At 42.5% G+C, this 8,953-nt stretch overlaps 1 long non-coding RNA gene across 1 annotated transcript; it reads right to left on the bottom strand.

Moving 5' to 3' along the window:
* Window positions 1–1,545: 1,545 nt before the first annotated feature.
* On the bottom strand, window positions 1,546–3,475 carry LOC148852888 (uncharacterized). The gene is made up of 3 exons (XR_016099023.1): window positions 2,537–3,475; window positions 2,364–2,452; window positions 1,546–2,292 (listed from the first exon to the last, which is right to left on the bottom strand). It is a non-coding gene; the product is annotated as an uncharacterized LOC148852888 (long non-coding RNA).
* Window positions 3,476–8,953: the final 5,478 nt, after the last annotated feature.

Here is an 8,953-nt window from a genome sequence, read left to right as displayed (position 1 = left end):
GTATGGGACTTTGGCTTGTACTCGATTGGACCTAAGCGCAAATGGGAGATGTCAGATAGTGTATGCCCTTAGCTCTAATTAGCATGATGTACATTATGACACTTATTGTAAATGAATAAAGTACATATTTGATTCATGTTATTGTGGTATGTTTTTGTGTAATACCCTTAAACTGGACACATATGAGACTCGTGTTAGTTCATAATCTTCACAGCCCTTGAATGGATCTGGGGAGATTTATCCTACCAAGACTGACACTGATGTACCGCCAAGTTGGTTGGGGTGGCTTGTCTCAACTGCCAATGTGAGACCTGAGGTACATGCAGTGTAGGTTTTCTTGAAACTCTGAACCAGGCCAAAATTCCAAAATTGCCCTAGACCTTAGAGATAAATGAGAAAAACTGGAATTTTACACCTGACCCCTAGACTCAATTATGATACTATGCTAGGTGTCAGATTGGGTTATCTTTGGTGTGCCAATCAGTGAGATCCTTAGAAGGGGTCAAAACCTGCAAATGTTGGGACAGTCCGAGAATCCATCTAAGTGGGTGATCATAGTGACAATATCATCCCCTTTGTCGGACAAAGTGAATGATCGGGAAAATGCACTCTCTCTAATGGAAACCTAAACCGTTGGTAATAGATTTCAAATGTTTTTGAAATTTGGTTTTGCAAAATATATTTATATAGAGATATACTTATATATATTATGGTTTCAAATTGTTTGCAAAAAGTTTTAATTCTCGGGATGCATGGGAGTAGAGAGTCCAGCATTGTACCTTGCAAGCGAGGGAGAGGTCATCTCTTATTGGGTAGTGTTTCGATCAGGAAACTCCTAATTTGATTAGGAATAAATTGATCTTGAACTGCAGATAAGATAAGGGATTATCCTTATCACTTAAAGAATTCAGGTCCAAATAAAGATTTGGATCAAGGGACTCCTAATCAGATTAGGAGGTTGTCTCTTTATAGCCATTGCAAATAAGATAAGGGATTATCCTTATCACTTAAAGAGTTCAGATCCAAATAAAGATTTGGATCAAGAGACTCCTAATCAGATTAGGAGGTTGTCTCTTTAAAGCTATAAATAGAGTGCAGGGCGGATTGAAAAAGACACACAAACAACACAGAAGATAATTCAATTTGACTATTTCTACCTTCAGTTCTTTTTCTCCCTGCTCTTGCCACCCTACCCTGATCGATCTCCAATTCTTGAAATTGGTCAAGATTTGATGTTGATATTGTTTCTTGCTAGAAGAAACAATTCTGAAGTTGTGCTCACTACCCCATTCGATTCTTGTTGAATAATCAAATGTTCTTGGTGGAGAACTACCTGTTGATCCTGTCTCATCCTAAGCTGTGTCATCTTCAATAGAGGGAGGATTTGGTACACTTTTTTGGCGTGAACACCTGTGTTGGGAGGAGCTCTTTTTTTTTGTGGATTCCGTATCAGGTATATCCCTCCCTAATCTTGGTTTCAAATTTAGTCTGATTTGATTACAAGAATGAACGTTGAAAATGGAGTTTTCTAAATTATGAATACGATTACCAAATTGGAGTAAATAAATTTTTAAAATTTTGCCCAACCTTCCTGTAGGATTCGGCCATCCATATGATGGATCTCCCATCCCTTCAATAATGGAGTTCATCAACTCAACAACTATATTCAAGGAGGCAGTCATAACCACAAGTGGAAATTCGGAAGTAGGTAACCACCCCTCCAACGATACCATATCTACGATGTTGCGGGACACGACAAACTGCTCTTGTCTTCGAACTCCTTGAACAACAACGGGATCAAACATTGCAAACCCCATAGGCACCATTTACTCCTTTTCATGGAAATCTTGTAACTCCTGGCAGACTATCTTGAGCTCTGCGGATATCCCCAAATCATCATAATGCAGGCCCAATACATCAGCCTCCACTGGCTGAACATCTGCCGCAAGCTCTTTTGAAACACTGTCATCACCCACAACCACCGGAGACTCACAAGAAGGCTGCACCTGCTCTTGCGCCAAATCAGACGGAGCAACTACTTTTGCTGGATTACGAATGACGGCAGTCCTCTTCGATTCATTAAGAGGCTGCACGAGCTTTGCGACAAGGTCGTTGATAGACTCGTTGCCTTCTTGAACATGATCATCGCCAGAGGCCTCCACTGGAGATGGAGCCGCACCAATATCATTACCCGGCGCACCTCTTTCCACGGTCTCAAGGCATCAGCTCTGCTACCAGCCGCTTAATGATAGGCGACATAGCGGCGCTAGTGGGGGCCAAAGCAAAAGAAACCTACAGCAACAAGAAAGGTTAGAATTACCAACAATACACAAAAACAGCATTATCCATAAAAACAGACATACCTCATCGCAACTAATGCAACCATCAACGAATCGCGAGCCTATAAAATGGAGGATTCATCCACAGTCTCCACCCTCTTCAAAATAAAGGACTGCAATAAAGCACTCATAAAAATCAACATAACTACAAACTCAGTAAACCGATTAATAGAAATAAAATGACAATAGATATTTACCAATTCAGAGCCTTTAGTATCCCTCCTCCTGATGCGAGGTGCTATCTTCTTCACCCAACCACCCGTGATGAGAACAGTGTCAACTACAGATGGCGACACAACACCCCCCATCAACTGTGTAGACTCCATTCTAACTCCCTACAAAACTCTGTGGGACACCCCCACCAAACCTTCATCAGAACACAAATCAACATGCACGACCCTCGAATTAGGGCTCCCTTGCGCTCAATAGCTCCAAGCATAACCTCCTCATGGGAGCCCTCAGTTGAGATCCTCCTTGTAATAGCTTGACCATTGGGATCCCGCACCTCAATCCAGGACACCTCCACGTTTGGCACTACCCAAGAGCTGAGGTTGTTCTCTACTTCTTGTTGCTGTTGACTACCCTAGAAGGTAAATTAGTATGAGCATGCCTCGTTGTTCTTTACTTCTTGTTCATAGGACGCATACTACTTTCACCCACTTCAATAGTGGGTCGCTTACCCTTGGCAGCACCACCGGCGCTCCCCTACCCCTCTAAAGTAATTGGGGCCACCAGCATGGACATGCTCACACAACCACCAGAAAGGGCCCCCTCAACTTGTTTCGCTGCATGACCTTGGGGGGGCCATCACATGCCTCGATTGCGGCTCCACTATCATGAACATCTAGAGTCCACCAAACAACACGCACAAATACCCACGGCGGAGTGAAGTGCACACCTCCAGGCACTTATAACCCGCCAGTGGGAAACGGGAGACACCAATGAAGGAAAAGTCGCTATGATGTTGCCAGAACACATCCTCACCCTCATAACGAAGAAACTAAACTTCAAGCCGAAGTTATCATGGCCAAACTAGTGGAGAAGACGATCCGGCCAGTATGCGGTAGCTTGAGCCTCACCTAACTTGTCCAAATAGAAAATAACCCCATGCCATATCACCAAATGGGCGGCACCCACTATGGAGTTGTCAACCCCAACAGCACACTACTAGTTACCCCCCCCTCTGCCGCATTCACACCAACACAGAATGGCATAGAATGAGAAACATATTCTACGTAGGGGAGAAGGAAGAAGCCATTGTTGGATTTTAATCTCATAAGAGATTAAATCCAATGGATTTGATTGGTCAATTACATGAGAAATTGCACCCGCACACTTGATTGAAAAATCAGTTTTTCTCTTACAAAACCCAGTTTTGAACTTGTTACACATTGGAAAATTGTAAGTCCTGTTTTCAGTATTTCAATAGGAGCTGATTTACACTCCTTAAATTTAGTAGAGAAGAGTATGGGGATTCGATACCATGCAACGTGCGCGCACACGTGTGTGTGGCGCAATAAGGTGCTTTAGAGGCACACTTTGCTCGCACCCGCGTGACTCGTGATGGGCGGCTTTGGTTTTGGTGCGTTGCTAACCGTTGATCACCGTTGGTGAATCAACGGTCACAATTCGATCGGGTGTGATCAAGAGACGCAATTCAAAGTTAATAGTCACAATGTTTGAAATTGTGACTGTTCAAGGTGCCTTTTCTAAACCAACACCTACCTTTTCTTCATACCTCTTCACAAATTATTTAAGAAGCATTAATCAGACTCCAAAATACACAATTTCGAAATTCACTATATCTCTATCTCTCAGTCCGGTCTGCTACAGTCTCACAAAAGGTTTCTTTGGAGACTCTTCAACTTTGCTAGTTACAGATTCTTGCCCAAGGCTCTGTTGTATCCTGAGAATGAATTTGCCTGTAACCCAACAGCAAACTCAGTGAAACTGAGTGAGGGAAAATAACGTTCTAAAGACAGTGTCTTCAGATGCGTCACAGAGCTTTTCCTCCAAAGTTATAGTGACCCCATTTTCTCCAACAACCATCAACCTTAAAAAACTGCAATTCTATCTCGTTTATGCCAAAACCCTTGCCCATCTCCACATTCAACCACCGCTTCCCTCGACAAACATCAAAAGAAACTTCACGCGACCCAGACGCATCTAGGGTAGCAAGATGCACACAAAGAGGAGAAAGCTTGAGGGGAACAACATCAATGTCAAATTGCGCGTAGAGGAACATAAAAAGAAACGACATGACTACATACGATGACTGTCGTTTGCAATTCGGGTCCATAACTTGATGAACGGTGTCATCCGTATGCTCGCACAAGTAACCAAGAAACATGGATGCAAGAGGCAGCTAATGCCCGCCAGCAGCCATGATGCAAGCGGCACCAATTTGCTCCATAGCCCATAATCAGGGATATTGCGGAACAAGAACACCGAGAGGCCAAGTAGAGGATGAACATAGACAAATGACATTGGCTATCCATCATCCGAACCATGAAGTCACCACCACCCCAAGTCTCAAACCAATACCTCACCCAACAATCAAGGGGCATTTTCCCACGAGCAGAAGTAATGTCTTCCTTCGCCTTGAACTTTTCTAACTCCACCACCAATTCATCGTGCACCGATATCAGCATATTAGGAATACTTTCCGCATACTGGAGATGGTGCACGGGCACAATCCCGACCAAAGGCAGAGCCAATAGTGCCACAACATCCTCTACGGTCATGCCGAATTGACCAAAAGCGCCAACAAGTGTATGTGTGCAACAGCACCAATGCATCAACAGCAGCTCCATGAAATCAACCCCATCACCCCCGGGGAGATTCATGAAATAATCCACTAGTCTCATCAAGCTAGCATCCTAGAGAAGCATGCAGTACATTGTGTTGGATTTCAATCTCATAAGAGATTAAATCCAATGGGTTTGATTGGTCAATTACATGAGAAATTGCACTTACACACTTGATTGAAAAATCAGTTTTTTTTCTTGTAAAACCCAGTTTTGAACTTGTCCCACATTGAAAAATTATAAGTTTTGTTTTCAGTATTTCAATGAGCTGATTTACACTCCTTAGAATTAATAGAGGAGAGTATGGGGATTTGATACCGTGCAATGCGCGCACACGCGTGTGTGCGATGCAATGAGGCGCTTAAGAGGTGCACTTTGCTCGCACCCGCGTGGCTCGCGATGGGCGGCTTTGGTTTTTGTGCGTTGTTGATCGTTGATGAGATCAACGGTCAAGATTCAATAGGGTGTGATCAAGAGGCACAATTCAAAGTTAACAGTCACTAACTGTTAACTACTTTTTAAACAGTCACAATGTTTGAAATTGTGACTGTTCAAGGTTTCTTCTCTAAACCAGTACCTAATTTTTCTTCATACCTCTTCACAAATTATTTAAAGACCATGAATCTGACTTCAAAATACATAATTTTGAAATTCGCTCTCTCTCTCTTTCAGTCCGGTCTGCTATAGTCTCACAAAAGGTTTTTTTAGAGATTCTTCAACTTTATTGGTTGCAGATTCTCGTCCAAGGATCTATTGTATCGTGAGAACGAATTGTCTGTAACAGACTCAGTAAAACTAAGTGGGGGAAAATAACGTTTTAAAGACAGTGTCTTCAGACGCACCTCAGAGCTTCTCCTCCAAAGTTATAGTGACCCCATTTTCTCCAACAATAGATTCTCCAACACGAACGATGCCCAGGATGTATGTCAAACCCTCGGATGCCACCATCTTGGGCTCCGTACACTGATAGACCATCTTACATTACTACCGCCCATACAAACACAGAAGCTCCCGACCCTCAATAACATCAAAGGTGTCATCCTTACCTTTCGTTACCAGCACGAGAGGCTAGAAACTCTTACCCAAGATCCATTCCTTTTGCAGTGTCGAACTCAAACAGTAGCTCAGTTGTATCCACTTCCCGCACGAATTCAACGAAATGACACTCTTCCCTCACCGCTTTCCTCCACTAGCGGGAACTCTTCTTCCGCTTGCACGAAACCATTCACACCAGACAAGGTAACTCTAACAGAAGGAAGAAGACGAGCAAAGAGAGCAATACCCTAACACCAAATAGGGGATACCTTTGCAACAAAGCAAGCGTAGAGGTAACAGACTAACCATGCAACAACCTTTACAGAGATCCCATGCGCACTGACAACCGAAACGGTGCCGTAGAAGATAAAACGAATGATTGCTCGGTCATCTATCAATGCATAGCCGAAACACAAAATCACATAATTACATTACTACCCCTAGGGAAAGGGCGAGACACCCGCACACCAAATTCAAATCAATCGCCATGTCACCATGTCCATAATGACCAACTCAGTCAAAGAGCACGAAGTCCGATATACCCGCCAACGCACAACAACCCACTATCAAGAAGACGAATCAACATCCAGAAGTCTAGTGGAGGGTCGCCATTACTTGGTAAAAATAATAATTGGAACAGGATTGCACAAGATACGATTAACATAACAAACGACAGCGTCCGTAGAGATGGATTCAATAATTTCTCATAGAAAATACCACACGAGTGAGAGAGAACCACCCTTCGGAGACCCCCGCCAAGACATGGGGGGGCTGGAATCATTACCTAACAAATGCCAATTACACAAGGTAACCGCATGGCAACTTGTAAGTGTTTTTCGATAGAAAGCACTCTGCGAAGACATAAGGGGCTAAAATTTTAGATTAGACAATAAATTTGTCTCTTAACAAAATGATTCCTATCAAAAAACAAGGGGGCTAACAATCATACAAGAACTGACTACTTCTAACAAACAATGCACCCCAAAATAGATACACCACTAGCAGGAGTTTTTTTCTCCTTTATCTCAAAATTTCATAGCCTCCACAGCAGATGAATAATAGCAAAGAATTAGCATATACCCCTGATACCCAGCCAATATACTATCAAACGAAAGCACAAAATCTAGCGGCCCAACCTGACCCCCAACGGGTACAATCACTAGAAACTTACACGCGATGCTCAACCTCAAGAGATAACCGGACAAAACAAAACTCATAATCACCTCCTCCCCCCCCCCCCCTTAGCCATAACACCCCTTCTAATGGCAGAACATGCGATAAAGGAAGCAAAGAAAGCACACAAACCACAAGAATGCTTATTGATAAAAATACCCTTACCAATAAGTAGGGGGTTAATTGTAAGTACATGTGGTTCTCTATATCCGTAATTGCGATAAAGGCATCAAACCAGAATGACGGAAATGCCTATAATGACACAGAAGCCACCGAGGGTTTGCGATAAGCCCACAACCCATCCTAAGTTTGTGATGAACTTGAAGCCATCACAAACCTGCAATGGACTAAAGGACCATCGCACGATTGCAACAAGCCAAAGTCACTCACGACAAGACACCTAGCAAACTAAGTAAAACACATCAAATTATCTCTGGCGTCATCCACGCCAAGGCAGTAGCGTTGTCAATCCATTTGCAATGTCACATGTTAATCCTTAGGCGCTTGTTCAAAGGGAGCAATGCTCCACGTGACTCCGAATAAGCTCTCAAAAGGATTATAGCCGAGGTTCAAAGTATCGATACATATCAGCCCATATCGATCGATATATATTGTATCAGGAGCTTTCCAATATGCCCCCATAGAGGGTGTATCAGAGTTTTGACCGGTTCAAGGGTGGAAGGACCTTAAACCAACCCCTCTAAATTGGATTTGAAAAAAAAAAAAAACTACGGATACAACCCAATAAGCCTCTACCGGTGTATCAGGCATATCAATATTTTGAACCTTGGCTATAGCTATAAGCGTGCCTACATGAAATCAAGGTTCAAAGTATCGATACGTATCGGCCTATATCAGTCGATAAGTATCATATTGGGAGATATGACCCTACAAATGGTGGGGATTTTAACCAATTCAGGGGGTGGGCAAAACTTAAACCGGCCCCTCTACACCGGATTTGAATAAAAAAACTAAAAAATATATCGATAGTGCCCGATACACCTCTACTGACGTCGATATTTTAAACCTTGGGTAAAATCTCTAAAGACGATAAATTCTAGTCCTACGAGATTCTCATAGACATGTGATGAAACCTTGAGCTACATACTCGTGTCTAACAAAGGCCGAGTAATGGGGAACTTTGGGCAAGTAGAAGGTTGACATGTTTAAGACTTTCTCGGTACTCTCAAGAATTCAAGATGATCTCATGTGGAGGGTTTTGGGACTCTATTATTTATAGAGAAATGAGTGTCTCTATATACCACATCATCACAGTTCGACCTCTAATTTAAGCCCGTTCAACCTCTAATTCATAAACCTCTCCCAATTCTATGCCCAATCCAATTCTCTAAACATTGCAAAATTATATTATAAATTCTCAATTACCAGGATTGTCATTTTCCAAGTGACAAATGTTCATAAAGGGACAAATTTGAGATTTAAAAAACAAAAAAAAAAAACTCAACCATATGTGAAATCACATGCAAACGGATCTTGATGGATTGCTAACAAAGGAGAGGTCTGTCAAATGACATCACCAGAAAAGTTCTTAATCCAATTTGAAAAGGGGGGAGGGGAGTTCAGTATTTAAGAAAAGCA

This window comes from Nelumbo lutea, chromosome 5, assembly GCF_056320005.1.
Source record: "Nelumbo lutea isolate HS-2025 chromosome 5, American lotus-T2T, whole genome shotgun sequence".
NCBI lineage: Eukaryota > Viridiplantae > Streptophyta > Magnoliopsida > Proteales > Nelumbonaceae > Nelumbo > Nelumbo lutea.
Note: the sequence above shows the minus strand (reverse complement) of the source record. Positions and strands in the feature narration are given on the sequence as shown.